Raw genomic sequence first — 24,206 nt, 5'->3', positions numbered from 1 at the left:
CAAATATAAACTTTTATAAAATCAAACTGGAACTGCTCTCTCTATATCTTCTCTACCCATCTTATCTTCTAAGGAAAACCATCGATTTGTTATCTATTTCCCTTTTCTTTTTCTTCTACATGCTCTGTTTCCTCAATGGTCTGATTTTCCCAATTCACCCAGAACTTCACCTTCATAATCACAGTGATCAGACCAGAAGGTACATACATTACTAAGGATGTGTGACTCATAGAAATGTCAAATATGTTATTGTGCTCAGATAAAAGATATCACCTATGTAAGTTTTCTTACGCAGGAACTTGCACTAAGAACATGTGAAGTTTATATAATGTTATAAACCAACATTACTTCAATTAAAAATAAATATATAAAAAAAGAACTTACAAAGAATTTGCCTCCCAGTTGTGAAGAAGCTTCTGGAAGTCCATATGTGAGGATGAGAGACACATCCTCCCAAAGGACACATGCTCCCAAAAGACATGCTCAGAAGACTACTTTATTCCCTGTTGGGATCCTGGGTGTGTTGGCATTTTTAAGTCAGACTTGGATAACTGAGGGTGGGTTGGGCAGGGCAGCTACAGAGCCATAGAAGGTTTTCAGATATGATTAGTGTAATGACTGGTGCCTAGGTGGAATGTAATCCTGGTGAGAATGCTCTAATTCTATGAAGAATTTATTTAGTTAGATCTAATCCAACTTGGTGATTGTTAGTCTGTGTCAAAGTCAAACCAAACTGACCAGGTGCTCACAATGCCAACTGAAGTTCTCAAAGTAAAGAATGTCAGCTCCAGCTATAAAGAAGATGCTATAGAGAATCATTGTCTTATGGAGGAATACCCCTAGGGTGCAAACTTGAAGAGTCAGAAGTGTTATCTGAGGAATTCATTCTACCATAAAACCAAAAGAAAAAAATAATAGAAGGAAGGAAGGACAAAGAGGGAAAACTTATATCATTCACTAGCCAAGAAGATATTTATCCTGACAAGTGGTTGTTTCTGTGCCAACCAGAATGTTGCACAAACTCCAATACTCTGGCCACCTGATGTGAAGAGCTGACTCATTTGAAAAGACCCTGATTCTGGGAAAGATTGAAGGTAAGGGGAGAAGGGGATGACAGAGGATGAGATGGTTGGATGGCATCACCGACTCAATGGACATGGGTTTGGGTGGACTCCGGGAGTTGGTGATGGACAGGGAGGCCTGGTGTGCTGCATTCCATGGGGTCAGAAAGAGTCGGACACAGCTGAGTGATGAACTGAACTGAACTAAGAGTGTAAGGATGTCCTGGATGTCTTTCTGTCCTTTCCTGAATGGGAAAATCTACTTCCTTCTTCTGTTTTTTTCCAGTTATTTTGTATATGCGAGTTGTTGGTGTTCACATTTGATATTTGTCTTACAGGCTCCCAATGTAACTAGAAAAGATGTTTGCATATGGGTGAACTATCATAAAAATGGTGAATATGTCTTGAGAATTTGGGGCTCTATTATGAATAAACACACTTCAAGGATATCTGGATATAGTCTTGCCTTTTGTGTGTGTGTTGTGATGGGGGGAGAATATGAGTATCTTTGGTAGTAACACACACAAGATGATTAGATCAGGTTTAGGAAGTGTATTGGGCTTCCCTTGTGGCTCAGATGGTAAAGAATCTGCCTGCAATGCTGGAGACCTGGGTTTAATCTCTGGGTCAGGAAGATCTCCTGGAGAAAGAAATGGCAACCCACTCCAATATTCTTGCCTGGAGAATCCCATGGACAGAGGAGCCTGGCAGACTACAGTCCAGGGGGTCGCAAACAGTCAGACATGACTGAGCGACTAACACACTAGGAAGTGTATTAGTTACTGGGAAAGACAAGATGTGCACAATAATAACTAAAATTTGAAATGTATTGCAGTGATCTCAATCTCATCCATACACCTTCCTGATGGAAACTTTTAGAGTCACTGTCCCTTTTGCCACTGGCCCTTCAGGTTATAAAGAATCTGCCTGCAATGCAGAAGATCCAGGTTCTCTTCCTGGGTCAGGAAGATCTCCTGGAAAAGGGAATGGATACCTAGTCCAGTGTTCTTGCCTGGAGAATTCCATGGACAGAGGAGCCCAGTGGGCTACAGTCCATGGGATCACAAAGAGTCAGACACAACTGACCGACTAATACTTTCACTTTCACAGCATAGTAGGCAATAAAGAATAACCCATGTGGAGTCTACCCAATGATCTATGTGCATTCTGTGACCTGATCTATAAAAGTATGGGCTGAGTCATTCATAATGTCTTTCAAATGTTAAACTAAGAAATGGACATATCACGGCAGTGAATCATGGGAGCTATAGCAGAAAAACCATGAGCAAACCTTGGGACTAGAGGGCAGTGATGAACCAGTGATCAATATAATGTGGGGATGTGGTTCGGAGTGAGGGACAGAAGCTAAAGAGTCCACTGCATTATGAAAAGAAGAAAGCATTCAGAATATAGCTAGGTCATACAGACGGTGAAAGAATGAAGAGTTATAGACTCCGGCTGTAGGAACCGCCTCTTCCTTATTGACCGTTGCACAGTTCTAATAACACAACTCATTAATCTCTACACCTTGCATTAAAAAAAAAATGCAAACTGGAATGTGTCCTCTAAGATAGTAGGTTCACAACTGGTAACACAATCAACAAAAAGTAGGGGGAAAAAAAGTCAGTGTGAAAGTGCTACATGGGATAAGTTGAAAAAGTGAAAACTGTAAAAGGCATATTCAAGGCCGAGATAAAGACTAAGTCAATTTATATGACATGCAAAAATTTGGGGAAGCAAAATAATATCAGCATGCTTGAAGCACGCAGTTCTAGATAGGGCCAAGTTAGAAACACAAATTGGAGGTAGAAACAGAGCCAGATAATGGAAGGGATTTTATTTCATTCTTTGGAGTTTGTATTTGGTATTGGTACATAATGTAGTGATTATTCGTGTTTATGCAGGCAAGAGATCTACTTAAATCTATATTGGAGGAAGACCCTTTGAAGAGCCTAATAAAATACTGAGAGGCCAGTTTGCAATGTGTCATGATGCTCCAGATTACACATATATATGGCAGGAACAGATGCAGAGATCTATAGATGAAGGTTGAGTTGGAGGACTGGGTAACTGATTCGATGAGGGGAGTGTAGGAAATAGAGTCTAGAATGATACCCAATTTTCATGAAGGTAGACTCAATGAAGAAGACTACTATTTTCAATGATTGTGAGTTAAAAAAAAGAAAAAATCAGATTGGGTCAACAATAACAAGTTCAGTTTTGACTGTGTTCTACTTGTGGTGACAATGGGCCAGCCAAGTAGAAATCAGCTCAGTTGTATCAGCCTTCTTGACATTTCCACTTAGATGTCTGACAAACATCTTTACCACAACTTACTCAAAGTTGAAATCCAGATTCTGTTTATTTTCTGATACCTCCAAATAAATGTAATATCCATGAAAATAGACAACGCATTTGCCTTGTTGACCACTGTGTTATCTGCCTAACATTGTGCAAAGCTCAAAATCTGCATACAGTATATAAATGAATAAAAGGGGTAAAATCTGAAGTTAAAAAGTTAACAGCCTCAAGACAGCAGCTGAAACTCTAGATACAAACGAGATCACTAAGGACTAGGGAATAGTCTTAAATATGAGGCAAAAGGGAAGGGTGTCACACTAACTTTTTCCCCCTAGGATACTACAGAATGTGATTCATAAAGTTGAGAATTAAAGAATATAAGATATTGAAAAGACATACTTAATGAACATCAGACACAGAGTGGACACACTATATCACATAACTATCCCAGATTAATTACCAAGAAACTTACCATGTTTCCTTTGAATAATTCAGAGAAATTTTAGAAATATATGTTTTAAGCACAAAATTTGAATGTGCTGTAAGTAAATAGAGCACAGTGGAAACATCATATACAAATAAAAGAGCTGTCTCTATTTCAGCAAAATAAATAAAATAATATGCCCTTGCAAAAGGATTTCAGAATCATCACTAAAACTTTTATCACAGTTGGTAAATGTTATGCATTGCATAAGCTTGTGTTAGATAACAATAAAAAATGAAATCTCATAGCTAAAATGCCTCGAGAATCACCGTTCCCATGAAATTATAATTAATACTCATGTTGGCATTGCCGGGACATCAATAACTGAACTCAAGTTGGTAATACTGTGGTCCTTTGTACTCAGTTTTGTACTTGTGATATATTATGCTACCCAACTGTATTCATATTGTGGCTCAGACATTACCTGTGTGATTACTGTTCCTTATCTATGATGGAAAGTAATCTCAATTTTTTCAAAAGCTGCAGATACACATTTCTGACTTAAAAAAAAAATCATGCAGGGCAATATCAGTAATTTCTTGAAATTCTTCATGGTTTATCAGTACATAAACTCTAACCTAATTTTAAAAATTAAAGTAGCATAAAAATAAAACACCATAGGCAATTGAGATTTTGGAGTTTAATTTAATAAAACATTGTGCAATAATGTTCAAGTTTATTTCAATCCATATTCCTCAGTCTTAGAGGGAAAAAAGACAGCAAGTCTTCATTTATGAAGTTTCTCAGTTTTATAAGTTTAGATAAACATTGTCCTTGAGTTTAAAACATTTTTTAAAATAGATAAAATTATTATAACAAAGAATTATAATTTGAAGTTAAATAATTAAGAGTGATTTCAATTCAGGGGAGGTGATATTTTTATTTTTAGGTTATTTCTGTGTGTGTGTATGTGTGTTTACATTTCATTTTGAAAAATGAATCCTAAAAATATTGTGGAATATATTATTTATATCACATAAAGGTAATTACATATGATATTTCTATGACTAATTTTTTTTTTTTTTTTTAATTCTCTAGAACCAAAAGCATTTTGTAAACCTCATCAAGGTTTACAGCAGAGGGGAAGAAATATCTAGAATGGAAAGTGAAATGCCAAACACTTCTTATCCTTAAATGAAGGCAGGTTTGATTTTGTTTTGTAAATGGGTATCCAAGATCCCTTTCAAACAGACATTCTTACTGGTAAATAATTTTTTAAAATACTGATCTAAGCTATTTGAAGAAATACTACATACGCATTGTAAAAAAGTGGGACATAGACTATCAGACTCTTTTTTTCCTCTAACTTTGTTTTTATCTGAGAAAGAGAGGGTGAGCTCTCAGTTTCTGATTTCAAGGACTCAGCAGCATGATCTCACCTTTTAGAGGATGCTTTAAATTCCTATTACTCCAGAGAAGTAAAGCCTTTTCTTCCTTCTTTTTGATTCAAACCCATTATACCAATATATTTTACCCACTGACTGCTTTGTGTTTATTTTGAACTTAGCTTGTTCCTTTTACTTTTTTTATTTTAACATTTTGTTTTTTATGACTTTCTGTTTCAAGTGGGAAGGGATTTCAGGATAATCAAATCTTGCCATTACATTTGGCAGGTACCCGGCAGGTACCCGACCAGAATTTTATTCTTATGTTAAAAATATACTTGCTATTAAATATATTTCCTATTGAAGGAAAATCTTTTATAAGAAAAGGTGTCTTGTGCCCTGTTGTCCTTTTATAGAAAAGTGGTGTGATTATCTGGCTATCAAATATGATGAATTAAAAGATATATGAGCTAAGAGGAGCTATAAAATGAGATTAATTATGTTGATTTACAGAAAAAAACAGGACAAAATGTATTGCATATGGCAACATAATGTGTATAAGAGATATGTAGTATAATTTGCTATATAGCGTAATTACCCTAAGTTTTACTTTACTGTTCTGAAGAAATTACTAGCAGGTAAGATCTTTTGGGTCATCAAGGGAATCACTTTGCCATGCAAAACTATTCTCTAAGCATATTTTCCAGGATTCTGTCCAGTTTTAAGTGATACAAACTGTAGGTCTTGGTGAGTGACTTCATAGCTGAGTAAAGCATTTTATAGTGATAATGATGATGCAAATAATAGCTAAAAATGAGCTGATTTTACTTTCCCCTCACGATGTGCATAGGTTAGCACAATAATTGTAGCCATTAGCACACAATTGATCATTCTGTTAACATCATGTTTGGCCAAGATCTTTAAGGTCATAAGTTCCAATATTTCAATATATCTTGCATTCTCTCTATACACCCCTGATGCAGCCTCAGTTTTTACTTCCTTCGAAAATGATTTTTCCACCCTGACAGGCAGCTCACTGGATTGCTTCTGTCTGGTATTACTCTATTTATTTTCTTTCTTGCCAAAATCAACACCAAATATCTCTATATCTCTAATTACTTTTCCCTGTTATCATAGTCTTTTACATATTTCCTTCTAGATAACTTTCTTCCATGCCCTCCACCATTTCCTAAAATTTATAGCTTCAATTGCCTGCATTGCTCTTAAACCAGATCAACTTTTCAGATGTAAATAATCAGCATAAAGAATAAAGCAACTATTATTTCTCTTGTTAAACTCAATCCTCAATTACTCCAACAATTTTGTGTATTTACTGTTAAACATTTAGAATGTTAATCATTTCATTTTGTAGATGCCCACAAATCAACAAGCTACTATTACATTAAGCAATCTTAAATACAACCAATATTAATCTCTGACTGGTATTTCTAGATTTACTATTTTGAGGGGAATGCAGTTTTTATTTTTCCATTCCACCATTTTCATAGTTTCACATAATTCCTACCATACAATTGACATTAGTTTAATATTATCTACTATTATCCTTAGCTCTTCAGTTCACTAGAGGATAAATGGTCTGAACCATTTGTCTTAGACTGATTTAGAAGCTAGTTGTTCTTAACAGGGTTTTCTCAATTGCCTTTGAATATCTTTAATAATTATTCTCTACATTTTTTGTATTAATATAATTGACAGAAACTAAAGGGAGGGGAATAAAATGAATTTGAAGACTCAGCTGCTGTATTTTCTATCAACATGTTACCATCCTTCCAAGTCGCGGGCCTCAGATTGCATTGTTCTTATTCTCCCTTTCCAAATATTGCCAAAATCCCTTCCTATCTTTTGTATTTTTACAAGTAGTAGCTTAATCTGGGTTTCCACTCTTTTAATGCTATCCTTAAGGGTTTATGATGCTCTTATTCTTAATTATGTCTTCTTTTTCCATATTCATTAATTTTCATATGTATTTGTTCTAGGACTTTATGTTAGACATATCACTGAATATTTTTTTCTTATTTTTCCAATCAAAGTGACATTTTCACAATATCATTTTGAGGTGTTTGACAATTTTTTAAAGTACTTTTTTCTTTATAAATTTGGATTTTTGTTGTTGTTATCAATGTTTCTAATGTTAACCTTAGAACATTGCTATCCTCTCTCTTATTCATTTTTTAGGGCTCTGATAGATTAGACTTTTCTTTATCATCTTTTCTTTTAGCCTCTCATTCACCTTTTTCTTCTCTTTGTTTCTTTCTACCGAGTTCTGGATAATAATTTTAGCTTTTATCTCTTTGTTAACAAATATATTCTTTAGTTTTATGTAATTTGTTTTTTACACCATCCATTATTGCTAGGGAAATGAAAATGCAAAAGAAATCCATAAGCACAACAGAAGCAAACCAAAAGAAAATGCTACAAATTTACTTTACGAGTTTGAACACATGTTGCTTGGACATCCAGGGAAGATTTTCATTAAGCATTTGAACGATATGGGATGATAGAAAACAAATAAAGAAATATCAAAGGGTAATTTGGCTTCACATAGTCTATACCTTTACTGACTCCTGGTTTGTGCTTGTTCTTCATGTAATAAAAGCTAGTTTAATAGTTTACTGTAATGGTAATTAAATAGCAAGGATAATTTATGATAATATAGGAAAAAGCTTATCACAGTCAAGGATTGCAGGCTATTTGAGAATAATTTACAAGCCTTGTTTAAAAAAATTAGGCAGTTGTAAATGATGAGGTCTCTATAATTAACTTTACAGGGGACACTATCTATTAGAACACAATGTTATTCATCAACTCTGGCCATGGACTCCAATATCTGCTAGGTGACATCACAAAAATTATAATATCTGACTTGTGTTTTGTTTTTACCCCCCAAATTTTACTATTTCATAACTGTACATTGTATTTCAAATTTATGCTGACTTTAACATTGGTCTCCATTTAGTACAGACATAGCTATTTATTTTTCAAATAATGGCTGAATTATGTTTTTTTAGGGAAGGCCTGGTGGCTCAGACTGTAAAGAATCTTCCTGCAATGCAGGAGACTCAGGTTTGACCACTGGGTCAGGAAGGTCCCCTGAGGAAGGAAACGGCCACCCACTCCCGTATTCCTGCCTGGACAATTCCAAGGACAGAGGAACCTGGTGGGCTACAATACATGGGGCCGCTAAGAGTCAGACATGACGCGACTAACACTTTTAAGACTACTTTTCACTCCATGTTTTATTTATTATTGCTTGGGATCTACAATGAGGCAACAACAAACCAAGAACTACTTAAGGAAAATGAGTTTGAGTCACACAAATTTCATCAGAGGAGTGAATAAAATTTTATCTAGGGAATTAAATGTTTCTCTGGTCTGCAGGGTTGAATAGACCAGTACAGAAACAAATAAAGAAAGAACAGTCAATGAAAAATTTGGCAATTTTGTTATTAAGCACAGAAAAAAAAAAGAAGTTTTAAATGTGCTAATGCTTTCAGAAGCCATCTGTGGTAGATTATATTATTGTTGAGCAAATATCCACTGTCCTCTTCCTTCCTGCATGGAAGAAATATTCTTCCCTACACCACTGATAGTAAGCTTAGCTTCTCTGGTCCCTGCCATTTGCCTTGAAAGGAACATGCCCTTGGCAACCTCGTTCTGTCAGATTGAATCCCGAGTGAGAAGACTGGTAGGACAGAGCTAAACTACACAAAGGCCTGAACCAGATTTTCTGTAGCCATCTGCATATTCAACACTGGGAAAAATATTAAGTCTTATAAATCACTGATATTGTAGCTTATTTTTATGAGGGTTATTGATAAGGATAATTAAAACAATAACCCAAATTATGGCTAATACAGCAGGAGAGAGAACTGAGAGAATTGCAACAATAAATACATTAATATGATTAAACATTAAATGATTGTATTTGTTTTAACTGCATAGTTTTCAAAGAACTTACTGAGATGACTGTATTACTCATGGGATTAGAGAAAAATTATGCATTTTTTGTGCTAATATGAAAGTTATATCATTATGTGTAATTTTTTTACTTTTTCATTTGAAATGAATAAAAATGTGTCAGTCTCATCTTCTTGGTAAATAGTTTTTCTTGGATCTCTATGTAGATTTATTCTATTTGAAAATCTTAACTGATTTTGAGCTTGCAGGACAAAAATTGAGAAAGTGGGAAATTATCTAAGGTAACTAGTGATCAACAGTAGATGCTTTTAATGATGGCTATGAGTCAAGGAGAAATAGCTCATTTTTCTATGCCATGTAAATGTGAACTACAAATAACAGCTCTGTAAACAAAGGAAAGTCTGATATCTCAGTCAAGTGTTAAGTGCAATGTTTGTGTTATTACTAATGTTTTCTATTTTCAAATATAGAAAACCTTATTTATTGAGGTTTTAAGGAAGAGGGAGAGATTCTTGTGATTCACTAAGAAAATTCAAGTTTCTTAATCAGTGCCAGAAAGTGTATTAAAAAATGACAGTTTTGATGAATACTTGATTAAATGGAAATATATCTACAGATAACAGTTTGCTACCCTGTCAAGTTTAAGGTCTCTTTTCAGGACAATAGATATTATTTTGAAATTAGATAAAGCACTCTATTTTTGTCTTTCTTTTTATGAGACATATGGAAAGCAAGGCTGTTCAGGAAACTAACAGGGCTATTAGTTAAGCAAATTGTCTTTGAGTGAGGACTTGAAGATCTCTTTGCACTATGTCAGTTATCAAATTGCCTAAAGAAATTTGCAGACCTAAGAAAGAAACCAGTTGGGAAAAATCATACAAAAGAGAGAGAGAGAAAGATTTGAATGCAAGTGAAGGAAGAATGACAACAAAAATAAGAATAGGGGTTCAGAGGTGTGCTTAAAGTGAATTATGTGTAGACTTTTAAAAACTGCATGGAAGGAGTTAATATTGTCACCACCCAAAATACAGAGGAGCACAAAGTTAATTGCAGCAGATGAGGAATAAACCCAAGCACTATTCAACTACTTTTCATAGACTGTTTCATTGAATCTCACAAAAACCTGATGAAGATGATACTTTTTATCCATTGTACAAGAAAGGAAGCTGAAGCCCAGAGGGTTGAATAACCTGGTGCAAACTGTATTGTCATAGTGTCAGAGCCCAGATTTAAAAGCGGTATGTCTAGTTGTGGAATCTGCAGTCCTAGATTATAACATGGAGGTGAAAAACATATGTAGATGGGCTAGCTCTGGAAGGCAGGACCCAACTGTAAATGTTAGAATGGAGTGCACTGTGTCATAATCATAATCCAGATATATTTCAGAGACTATGGAAATGGTCAGTTTCAATTTCCCTGTATGATTTTCTAAAAATAAAATTGTTTATAAAAAGTGATTCTAATATCAATTTAAACAGCATTCCAAGGTGGAACTAGTGGTAAAGAACTCATCTGCCAAGGCAGGAGACATGAGAGTCGCAGGTTTGATCCCTGGGTTGGAAAGATCCCCTAGACAAGGAAATGCAACCTACCCCAGCATTCTTGCCTGGAGAATCCCATGGACAGAGGAGCCTGGCGGGCTACAGTCCACAGCGCCGCACAGAGTCAGACAAGACTGAAGCAACTTAGCACACATGCAAATAGCTTTCGAAGGTTCTAAATGCACTAAGTTCATTATGTAAGATTAAGATATTACTAACTTATTAAAACAATTGTGACATCTTTTCTCCTCATGGATTTTCTCTTATCTTAGACTTCCCTGCTGGCTCAAATGGTAAACAATCTGCCTGCAATGCAGGAGACACAGCTTTGATCCCTGGGTCAAGAAGATATCTTGGAGAAAGAAATAACAACCCACCCCAGTATTCTTGTCTGAATTCCAAGGACAGAGGAGCCTGGCAAGCTACAGTCCATGGGGTCGAGAAGAGTCAGACGTCAACTGAGCAGCTAACACTTTCACATTCATACTTTGCAAGCTAAAGTTAAAAAAAAAAAAAAAAAAAAAAAAAGATCACACCAAGACAGTTTAGGCATGACTATGTTATAACTTAATTCATTTGTTTCATATTTTCCCAGAGGCTCTCAGAGCTCCCCAGGAGTAGTTGGTAATTAAGTTCCTATTTTTTTTTTTTCTTGTTTGTTTGTTTCCAAATGAGGACATTAAGTCAATACTTAATTCTCCATAATGGTAACAGTGAGCCAGGTGATGAATCATACAAAAGAAGAGTAGCATTGATTATCAGTTCTGTTGCTGCTAAAGCAGAATTTTATCATTTACTCCCCAGCTGAGCTTATTACAGAAGAACCACAGTAATGATTTTGCTGTTGTTTTAAAAGGAGCTTCTTCATGGTTCATGTAATTTGCAGAATATAATAAAGGACATGAAACATGCTAAAGAATAGGTTAACACTATCATATTTGGTTTTCCAAATTCATCTTTGAAAGACTTTTTGACCTCTGGTGTGTTAGACATGTATGGTACTTATACAACCTGATTTCATCTAGCTTGAGGCATGTGAGCAATTAGAGGTACGAGGCATATGATCTTTGATACTTTTGTTCTTCAAGGTAAAACTGAACCATTGATCTTTATTAAAACTGAATCATATGTCATCTTGGAAATCACAGCTTCCATCCACGTGTGTGTGAAAAATTGTACGGTGTTTGTCTTTTCTCTCTCTGACTTATTTCACCTAGCAAAATGAGCTACAGTTCCATCTATGCTGTTGCAAATGGCAAAATTTAATTGTTTTTAATGGCTGAACAATATTTCATTGTATTTATGTACATTTTCTTTATCCCTCATCCCTTCATAGACACTTTGGTTATGCCCATATCTTTGTTATTGTTAATAATACTGAAATTAACATGGGGGTACATATATATTTTTCCAGTTAGTGTTTTTGTTTCCTTTAGATAAATGCACAGATATGGAACTGTGGATGCGGATCATATGATAGTTCTATTTTTAAGTTTTTGAGGAATGTCCATACGGTTTTCCATGGTAGCTGCACCAGTTCACATTCCCATCAACAGAGCATAAATGTACCCTTTTCTCCATATCCCCTCTAATGCTAGCTATTTCTTATCAATTGATAATAACCTTTCTAATTGGTGTGATGTAATGTCTCATTGGGCTTCTCTGCTCGCTCAGCTGGTAAAGAATCTTCCTACAATTCAGGAGACTGGGGTTCAATTCCTGGGTTGGGAAGATCCCCTGGAGAAGAGAATGGCAATCCACTCCAGTATTCTTGCCTGGAGAATTCCATGGACAGAGGAGCCTGGCGGGCTACAGTCCATGGGGTCATAAAGAGTCAGACACGACCGAAGCGACTTGGCATGCACACACTACTATTGACTTCCTTATTTCCATCCTTCTCCTTCCCTCCTCCTCCTGTTTCTTCTTATTCTTATTTATCTCTGTCTTCTTTTCTTCTCCCTCTCTCTTCCTCCCTGCTTTCCCTCTCCTTCCCTCTCTCTGTCTTTCCTCTAGAGTGAGGTTAACTTTCATAGAGCTTTCTAACATATATCTCTAATGCTCTTCTTGATTAAAACATATTTGCAAGGTCATGACTAACTCAATTGCTGGAAATGCTAATGAACACTAAAAATTGCTCTAAAATTATCAGATTTTATAACTGCCATTGAGGTAGGGGTGACCTTGCCTAAGTCATGTGGTGAAGGAGTGAACACCAGGACCAAATTTGAGTTCTATCATAAGTTCTGTCAGAAGAAAAGGGAAATAAATAGCTCATGGATGTATCATGAGCTAGTATTTATTATGCATTTTACCAAGCATTTTATATGGTTATATACTCTTTTCTTGTGTGAAGCATTAGAATAGGATAGCTGTATAAAGTTAACTATAACCATAATATCATATGATTCCCTCCTCTTATATCAATAGGTAGTTAGCATGCATGCTCAGTCATGTCCAGTTCTTTGAAACCACATGGACTGTAGCCCTCCAGGCTCCTCTGTCTGTGGAGAATTTTCCAGGCAGGAATACTGGGGTCGGTTGCCATTTCTGCTAGAGAGAATATCCCCGACCCAGGGATTGAACCCAAGTCTCTTGCATTTCCTGCAATGGGAGGTGGCTTCTTTACCACTGTACCACCTTGGAATCCCCTTCTTATATCAATAAATGTTTCTTATTTAAAGCCCCCTCCCTTCAAAAAAGAATAGTTTACTTTGTTTTCTGTTGTTGTTTATCAGGAAGCATTTAACAGGAGGCTTCCTGTGTGCTGTTTTGGATCTGTCATGAATCCTCTGTGCCTTATTAATTCCTGAATATTCAGAAATTAGGAGAGGCAAGCCTCTCCTGGGACTGAGGAATGCATGCATTTCCTTCATTAGTTTTTCCACAGTGTGAAAAGTAACTACTTATGACCCTCTTTTGATATGGATCACCTTTTGGCCTTATGGCCTCTATTACTCCTTGCTTCCTTAGTAACTTGTGAAGTCTGGTCTCTTGATCTTTATCTGAAGAAGCTACCTTGTATTACAGTATATATACTCTTACAGAATATAAGAGTATTCTGTAATACTCCATCAGAGCTTGGGTTCCCATGTCTTTCTTTCTTTTTCTCTCTTTCTCTCTATCTCTCTATTTCTGGCTGATTCCCTGGAGTGCAAAGGCCAGCTGCGTAACCCAGGGAATGTTAACCTCTTTCCTTCTTTCACTTTCTCATCGTCGACTCCAGACCACTAGGTTCTGGTCTATTAAAGGACCCCAACAGTTGTTGAAGGGTTAATACGAATATACTTAGAATATGAGTTGGACTTTAAACATGTTTAATTCTTTTGTTTATTCCTTCTGTTCATTTTATAATATAGAAAATAAACATTTACTAAATATGAGCTGAAGAATTGATGCTTTTGAACTGTGGTGTTGGAGAAGACTCTTGAGAGTCGTTTGGACTGCAAGGAGATCCAACCAGTCCATCCTAAAGGAAATTAGTCCTAAATATTCGCTGGAAGGACTGATGCTGAAGCTGAAACTCCAATGCTTTGGCAACCTGATGAGAAGAACTGACGCACTGGAAAGACCCTGATACTGGGCAAGATTGAAGCCAGGAGGAGAAGGGGATGACAGAGGATGAGATGGTTGGATGGCATCACTGACTCGATGGACATGAGTTTCAACAAGCTCTGGGAGTTGGTGATCGACAGGGAAGCCTGGCATGCTGCAGTCCATGGGGTCACAAAGAGGCGGACACAACTGAACAAATGAACTGAACTGAACTGATATATGAGAAATATTCTTTTCTTTTCATTGATCAAATAAAATAATTGTCATTAGTTTGGGAGTTTTAGAGTGCCTTCAATATTTAAATTTGTATTTTTTTTTTCTTTTTTAAATGTTAATGGAGTAAATTCAGGGTTTTTTAACATCATTTGCTTACTGCACAAAGGAGACAAAATAAGGAAAAATGACAAAACACTCAAGATAAAGTGATCAACTTTTATGGTTTTAATGTTTTTCCATGCCTTCAGTTCTCCAGAATGTCACTATATTGTATATGCAGTCTACCTCAAAGGAAACTTTTACCTTCCCAGGGACAGGGGAACCTGGTGGGCTGCTGTCTATGGGATTACACAGAGTTGGACACGACTGAAGTGACTTAGCGGCAGCAGCAGCAGTGTATCTGCATGCATTTCACACTGTACCAAATAAGCATATTAGGAATATGCAATAAAAAAAAAAATCAAGGTATGGTGCCTTTTTAGCTGATATCTGTGATTGTTGGACTATTTACTTTGATGATATTTACTTTACTTACTACTCATTAACCAAGGTGATTGAAATAGGAAACAGGAGTTATTTAAGATGATAAACAGTCCTGTCATTCAAAAAGTACACTTAAAAATCTTGTCCAGTTTAATGCATGTTGTTAAGCCATTTCAATTATGGGTCTTAGCATGAGATGCTTAGATTTTTCTCTTAAAACTGATACACCTTTCATGGTAACGACAAGTAAATCCACATACTCATATCATGACAGTTTGGCACAGTGAATCACTGATTTCATTTAATCCCTTTGTATCCAGCTAGGAACAAGAAGAGGCTCCAAAACAGTGCCTTAAATTATAACTGCAGTGTTTTCTCACATACAGGAACACCAGAGTGGGGAGGTCAGGATTAAAGCGCAGGATCAGATTGCCATCTAGCAGCCATCACAACAGTGTCTCAGGCATAAAGAAAGGAAAGAACAAAAGGGAAGTGTACCCCTGAGGCTTGGGAAGTTCCCCTGGGACTTCCATTTTTATCCCATTGTCCAAAATGTGTTACATAACAAGAAGGGGGGAAAGAATTGTGTTTTCAATTTTCTAAAGCTGGACTCAGTGACACTACAAACAATGTCAGACTTTAGATGGCTCAGATGGTAAAGAATCTGGCCCCAATGCAGAAAACTGGGGTTTGATTCAAGGGTCAGGAAAATCCCCTTGAGAAGGAAGTGGCTCCCCACTCCAGTACTCTTGCCTGGTGAATTTCATGGACAGGGGAGCCTGGCAGGCTACAGTCCATGGGATGGCAAAGAGTCAGACATGACTGAGAGACTAACATTTTCACTTTAGTGGTAAGAAAAAAGAGAGGATATTAGGTGGGCACTTAGCAGTCTCACCATGTTTGGTAGTGTGAGAGAATCTTATTTTGATAGCCAGTCTAGTTCTCATAAGGGAAGAATAATAAACTGGACAAGATGAAGTTCAAAACTAAGGTATTTTTAAAGTAAAAGATGGCCTGAATAGGGCTGAAAAGATTAAGTATGTGGAATCTTCCTTTTAGGTTTCGCCAAATCATATCCATTTTCATACATTTCAGTATTTTTATTCTGAAAATCCTCAAGGTGCATAATTGTAGCCCTCTCTTTTTCATGCATTGTTCAGAGGACATAGATGTCTGGTGCCCAAATACCATCTGTGTAATATATTACATATCCCAACTCGACATCTGCATCTATTCCCAACTTCCCTATTTCTCCAACTTGCAGAAACATTCTCTGTCACTTAGAACTCCACAGTTAATGCTGGTTTAATATTCTTTTTTGTCTCTCATATCCCATTATTTTCCAACTCCTGTGGTTTCTACCACAAAAATTCCCACTGTACTTCATATTTCCATTCTTATATCACTATTCTCCTGATTGAAGTTCCTCAATGATCATTACTCAACTAATTATTTTCCAAATTTGTTTACAAACATTTCACTTTCTTAACAAAAACCTAGAAATAATTGCAATTCCTACAGAAATGAAAAGATCTCCCACTAACCTTTATGCCTTCCAACAGCATCAGTCTTTTCCAACCTAGATGTGCAGCGTTCCTCTAGGCTGAACTTTATTCCAGCAAAACTTGAATTTTTTCATACATTGTTTATTTTTTCCAAAATCTGAACTTTTGCTCACACTATACTTCTTTGCTTAGTGAAGTCTAACTACTGTTTCCATCTGCTTGCATTTTAGTCATTTGTCAAGTTCAAACTCAACACTGCTTTCTCTAATAAAGGTCTTCATGATTTATCCAAGCAACTCCAGTTTCTCTCTTCTTTAGATCTCTATGCATCTTACTTTTATTATTTTAAAAGATTCAATGTACTTACTTTTAATAGAAGTGATTAGATATTCTTATATTCCCTAAACTAGGTTGCATTTAGCAAAGTATAAGAATAATTAAATAGTTCTCTTCTGTTCAACACAGTATAAAAATGAGGTCTGCCTATATGTCTAGAATTGCAGATACTTTGGTATTGTTTTGTATTGTGTATCAGAACCAAGTGTTGTAAATATTAATATCCCCCAGGTTCCTTACCAGAGTCTAACTTCTGGTTATCACTCAGTAGCAGCCAAAGTGAAGAGGGACTTATTCCAATAAGATCAGACAGAAAAGATGGCATTCAGAACTGGTCCCAGGCCTCAAAAGCTGAAAGTAGTACCAAAATGTTGTTAAACTTATTCCAAGAATTAAACTGGAGGCTCTCTGGTAGCTCGGTGGTAAAGAATCCACGGACCAATGCATGAGATGTAGATTGTATCCCTGGGTCGGGAAGCTCTCCTGAGGCAGGAAATGGCAACCCACTCCAGTATTCTTGCCTGAGAAACCCAGTGAACAGAGGAGCCTGGTGGGCTACAGTCCATGGGGTCACAGAGTCAGACACAAATTAGCAACTAAACAACAAGTATTAAGTTAGATAACAGCTCTGAAATTACCATTAGAATATTAATGTGCTTTTAAAACTATTTTCTAGCTGCAAAAACAGGCACAGTTTTGCTTTTAGTACCTGAAAATAACATTTGCTGATAAATGTAAACACAGAATTAAAAAAGAAAATCCTTATATATATATATATATATATAGAGAGAGAGAGAGAGAGAGAGTAATCATTACAAAACAGTTTTGCTTCTATTTCAGCCTATAACTGGGTGGAGAAACCTAGATATTCTTTTCTTTTTTTTTTTTTTTTAATTCTCCTTTGAAGACAGTGAGGGAACAGATTGAATGTGTCCTTAGAAAGCACAGAATTGGCTTGAGTTACTGTAACCTTTACCAATCATTAAGGAATAAAGGCTGAAAGACTATATTTGAAACAAAAAAAGAAGACGTTTCTGTACATCTCACCAACATCACTAACTTAGAACTGTCTACACCCACCCCAAAGCCAAAATAGTTATACTTATGTATGCACATGGGAGATCATTTAAATACTTTCTACTTAATGCAAGGCACAGCTTGTCTTATCTACCTAGTAATTGAATTACTATTAAGCTTTTATTATTAAAGTCATTTGGGAGTAAAGTCTTCCATTATAGTCAGTTATTCAGACACTTAAACTCCAGACTCACATATTCCACTCCTACTCATCGTTTCTACAAGCACAATAGTCACTTTAACTTGGAATGTTTCAAAGTTAACTCGACATCACCATGTTCTACCCATTGCTACCCCATCTCAGTTGACAACTTCACCTTTCTAGAAACTCAAGGTCAAAAATCATTGACTCTTTTCTTACTCTCACACTCCACATTTATTTTTCATGTAAATTGTATGTATGTGTGTGTGTGTGTGTATATATATATACACACATATAATATACTTTATAAGCATATATATATATATATATAGACTTCCCTGGTGGCTCAGATTGTAAAGAATCCACCTACAATGCAGGAGACCTGGGTTCGATCCCTGGATTGGGAAGGTCCCTGGGGGATCCCCCCGGGAAGATCCCCTGAAGTGGCAATTCACTCTGGAATTCTTGCCTGGAGAATCCCCATGGACAGACGGGCCTGGTGGACTACAGCCCATGGGGTCACAGAGAGTCGGACATGACTGAGTGGCTAAGCACAACACGACATATATGGCTTCCCTGGTAGTTCAGTTGGTAGAGAATCCACCTGATATGCAGGAGACCAGGGTTCAATCCCTGGGTTGGAAAGACCCGGGAGAAGAAAATGGCAACCCGCCCCAGTATCCTTGCCTGGAGAATCCAATGGACAGAGGAGCCTGGAAGGCAGCAGTTCATAGCATCGCAGAGTTGGACATGCCTGAGAGACTAAACCAGGAGATATATATATTTAATCTTCAAAAAGTATTCTGAATCTTTCCTGGACTACTGGAATATCCTCCTAATTGATTTTACTAATTTTTCATTTACTATAATACAAGTTATTCTCAAAATAACAGTCATAATGACACTTTTAAAATAACAGATCAAGTTCCTTCTCTGCTAAAATCTCTGCAGATGCTCCCTAGACAGGCAGAAATTTGGCACAAATTAATAAGAAAATAACAATAATATGTAACAAGTAAAATGTAGAATGATAAACATAACTTTAATACCACAAAAATAATATTGAATGAAATTAATAATCATATATTAATAAAACCAAAAGATATACATGCAACCATTTAAATCTAATATTTTATAATTTTGTGACTTTTATCCAACTACTTAAAGCAGTTAGCATGTTCACACTTAAGTTCATTTATATACAGTGTTCTGAGGTGATCAGATAAAACAGATATAAATTGGTTCAGATCAGATATCCTTTCAGAGACAAAATATTCAGAAAAATGGCCAGACTATTTATTGAAATAAAACTTCAACCCACAACCATTAGCCAGTCCAAGAAGTCAAAACAGTCTCTGAAGCAATCATCACAGGAGGCTCAGAATTGATCAATGACTGCCACTTTCTCTATTTTGATCCCACATCCAACTTAGGGCAGCTTCCCTAGTGGCTCAGCTGGTAAAGAATCTGCCTGCAGTGCAGGAGACCTGGGTTCGATCCCTGGGTTGGGAAAACCCCCTGGAGAAGGGAAAGGATACCCACTCCAGTATTCTGACCTGGCGAATTCCATGGACTGTATGGTCCATGGGATTGCAAAGAGTCAGACATGACTGAGTGACTTTCACTCACTTCACCCCAACTCAGGGTAAATGGAGAAAGCCAAGTATGCTCCCCAAACCAAGGTTTGCTGTTGTTTTTGTTTTAGTCGATAAATCAGGTCCGACTCTTACAGTTCCATAGACTATAGACTACCAGGTTCCTCTGTCCATGAAATTCTCTGGAAAGAATACTGGAGTGGGTAGCCATTACCTTCTCCAAGGGGTCTTCCTGACCCAGGGGTAGAATCAGAGACTTCTGCATTGAAGACAGATTATTTTCCATCTGAGACACCAGGGGACTCCTTTTTTATACATGGTACATAGTAATCAGATTTTTTAACAAATGCAATATTTGCACAAAATCTGTATTTAGGTAAACTTGTATTCACTGAAAATTTCTAAATTATCATGATTTTTACATGTAGATTGTCAATTAAGAAAGACAGGTGCCTCAAAAGTGATTTTTTGGAGTACTGAGTTTATTTTAACTATTTCAGTTTTCTTCCCTCTATGAATTAACTCACAGTGACTAGGTTCCATAGTTGTGAGTTGTGAAAGTAATCAAAGCCCAACCACATGAGACAAACAACAGGTATTTATTCAAAGCTGACAGTAGCAAGGAAGGTGGCCAGTGTCGCTTACATCTGACTGAGATTCAGAGGCAGTCAGGGGACTGGAAAAGCTTTAAAGAGAGAAATGGCGAGGCTTCAGATGTGGTCTGATTAGACCTGTTGGAAGAAGGAAGCTGCAAGCTGGCTAATTAGAAGCAGGCTAGCTTACGTGATTATCTGGATCATAAAGATATTTTTTTGCATAGTTCTTCTGTGTATTCTGCTTCTGTTAGGCCCATACCATTTCTGCCCTTTATTGTGCCCATCAGAAGCTTTATCTGTGCCTAACAGAAGCAGAAGATATTAAGAAGAGGTGGCAAGAACACAGAAGAACTATACAAAAAAGATCTTCACGGCCCAGATAATCACGATGGTGTGATCACTCACCTAGAGCCAGATATCCAGCTATGGGAAGTCAAGTGGGCCTTAGGAAGCATCACTACAAACAAAGCTAGTGGAGGTGATGGAATTCCAGTTGAGCTATTTCAAATCTTAAAAGATGATGCTGTGAAAGAGCTGCACTCAGTATGCCAGCAAATTTGGAAAACTCAGCAGTGGCCACAGGACTGGAAAAGGTCAGTTTTCATTCCAATCCCAAGGAAAGTCAAGGCCAAAAAATTCTCAAACTACTGCACAATTGCATTCATCTCACATGCTAGTAAAGTAATATTCAAAATACTCCAAGACAGGCTTCAATAGTACATGAACCGTGAACTTACAGATGTTCAAACTGGTTTTAGAAAAGGCAGAGGAACCAGAGATCAAATTGCCAACATCGGCTGGATCATTGAAAAAGCAAGAGGGTTCCAGAAAAAAACATCTATTTCTGCTTTATTGACTATGCCATAGCCTTTGACTGTGTGGATCACAATAAACTGTGGAAAATTCTTAGAGATGGGGATACTAGGCCACCTGACCTGCCCCTAGAGATATCTGTATGCAGGTCAGGAAGCAACAGTTAGAACTGGACATGGAACAGCAAACTGGTTCCAAACAGGGAAAGGAGTACATCAAAGCTGTATACTGTCACCCTGCTTATTTAACTTGTATGCAGAGTACATCATGAGAAATACTAGGCTGGAAGAAGCACAAGCTGGCATAAAGATTGCCAGGAGAAATATCAATAACCTCAGATACTCAGATGACACCACCCTTATCACAGAAAGTGAAGACGAATTAAAGAGCCTCTTGATGAAAGTGAAAGAGGAGAGTGAAAAAGTTGGCTTAAAGCTCAACATTCAGAAAAATAAGATCATGGCATCTGGTCCTATCACTTTGTGGCAAATAGGTGGGGAAACAGTGGAAACAGTGTCAGTCTTTATTTTCTTGGGCTCCAAAATCACTGCAGATGGTGACTGACTGCAGCCATGAAATTAAAAGACACTTGCTCCTTGGAAGAAAAGTTATGACCAACCTAGACAGCATATTAAAAAGCAGAGACATTTCTTTGCCAACGAAGGTCTATCTAGTCAAAGCTGTGGTTTTTTCAGTAGTCATGTATGGATGTGAGAGTTGGACTGTAAAAAGCTGAGTGCAGAAGAATTAATGCTTTTGAACTGTGGTGTTGGAGAAGACTCTTGAGAGTCCCTTGGACAGCAAGGAGATCCAACCAGTCCATCGTAAAGGAGATCAGTCCTGAATATTCATTGGAAGAACTGATGCTGATGCTGAACCTCCAATACTTTGGCCACCTGATGGGAAGAACTGACTCATTGGAAAAGACCTTGATGTTGGGAAAGATTGAAGGCAGGAGGAGAAGGGGATGACAGAGGACGAGATGGTTGGATGACATCACAGACATGAGTTTGAATAAACTCTGGGAGTTGGTGATGAACAGGGAAGCCTGGTGTGCTGCAGTCCATGGGGTTGCAAAGAATTGGACACTACTGAGTGACTGAACTGAACTGAACTATCTTAAGCAACTAAGGACTTCCCAGGTTCTTCAGCAAGATTCCCAGGTGGAGCTAATAGTAAAGAAACTGCCTGCCAATGCAGCAGACTTAAGAGACACAGGTTCAGTCCCTGGTTTGGGCAGATCACCTGGAGAAGGCATGACAACCCACTCTGTCAGGAAGCATTTAACAAGAGGCTTCCTGTGTGCTGCTTTGGATCTGTCAGGAACCCTCTGGCCCTTATTGATTCCTGAATATTCAGGAATTAAGAGGAGAGGCACACCTTTCTTGGGGCTGAGGAATCCAGGCATTTCTCATTACAGTGATAAGTACCCTCTTCCTTTTTATGAGCCAAATGGTACAAGGTGATTGTTTGCAACTCTCTCTCTTTGATAGGGATCATCTTATGTTTTGTAAGTCTGGAATTTTAATCTTTGTCTTTGCTGAGAATAACCACCTTGTAAGATAGTATATATGCCCTCGCCATGTTGATTAAAACACCTTTGCTCCATCAGAGCTTTGGTCCCTGTGTCTTTCTTTCTATCTATTCTTTCTGTCTGTCTGTCTGTCTGTCTCTCTCTATTTCTGGATAATTCCTTGGAGCGCAGAAGCCCGCTGAGCTCACTTTCTTGCCCGGGCTTCTAAGACCCTCTCGAGAAGGCGCACTGCGGGAGGGCGCCCGGTGCCCACGTGCAGCAGCGCGAGCCCTGAGAACAGGGCTCTATTGGCTTTCCGCGTAAACCAGGGGATATCAGCCTCTTTCTCTCTCTTACTCTCAGAATCACCAGGTTCCGGTCCATTAAAGGACCAACACCACTCCAGTATTCTTTCCTGGAGGATCCTATGGGCAGAGGAGACTGGCGGGTTACATACAGTCCCTGGGGTCGCAAAGAGTTGGACACGACTGTAGTGACTTAGCACACAGCATGCAGGTGGCTCTGTGGTAAAGAATCCAGATGCAATTCAAGACACACAGGTTTAGTCCTTGGGTTGGGAAGATCTGCTGGAGAAGGAAATGGCAACCCACTACAGTGTTTTTTTACTGGAAAATTCAGTGGACAGAGGAGTTTAGGGGGCTATAGTCTATGGAGTTGCAAAAAGAGTTGGTCAAGACTTAATGACTAAAACAACAATAAATCCTATGTGGCTGGTTTGGGGAACATATTTGGCTTTCTCCATTTGATCTTGAGTTGGAAGCGGGGTCAAAAATAGGGGAAATGGCAGTCATTGTTCAATTATGAGCCCCCTGGGATGATTGCATCAAAGATTGTGTTTTGGCTTCTTGGACTGGTTACTATAGAGGTTGTGGGTTGAAGTTTTATTGCACTATGTATTCTGGCCATTTTTCTGTGTATTTTGTCTCTGAAAGGATACCTGACCTGAGCTGATTTACATCTATTTTAACCAATCACCTCAACAATCAGAACACTGTATGCACATATACATATATAATACTTAAAAGTGAACATGCTGAGTACTTTAACTTGCTGGATAAAAGTCAGGAAATTATTATCTCAGTGTTAACAACAAAAAAAGCCTTTTATAGAAAAAACACACACACACACACCATTCAGTGAAAACTATGCATTGCCTAGAGGATAGCCTACTCCAGGCCACATGATTCCAGTCTTCCATAGTCTTTGACCTACTTTACAACTGTGCATTGTCTATATCCAGCACACCCTGCTGGGTTATATGATATAAAAATTTTATTGTCTTTGAGCTATCTTACAATTCTGCATACCTATGACTGCTTTTCTTATTCTTTTTTGGCCAATTTATAATAATATTTTCTGTTTCCCTCAGTGAATGAAGTAAATAAAATATTTTATGATTTGTTCATTGTTATAGTTGTATGAAAGTCATAGTTTTATCTTTTTTTTTCACCTGGAAACCCTCTTTTAACACAATCCTTGACCTTCTATGAAGATTTACTGAGACTGAGTTAGAATCATGTAATAAAAAGTGAGTTTATATATACCGAGTGTTCACAGTGTCTCTAACAAGCCAGGCCATTTAGAATTAGGATCTATGGTTTTTAAATGCTAAGGCCAGTAGTACTCGAGTCAACTAATGAAACAGTCTCCCCAAAACCAAGTTCCATTACTGTTTGCTATTAATCTCTCTGTCCAAAATTTTAATC

This window comes from Cervus elaphus, chromosome 31 (genome assembly GCF_910594005.1).
Source record: "Cervus elaphus chromosome 31, mCerEla1.1, whole genome shotgun sequence".
NCBI classification, from domain to species: domain Eukaryota; kingdom Metazoa; phylum Chordata; class Mammalia; order Artiodactyla; family Cervidae; genus Cervus; species Cervus elaphus.
Note: the sequence above shows the minus strand (reverse complement) of the source record.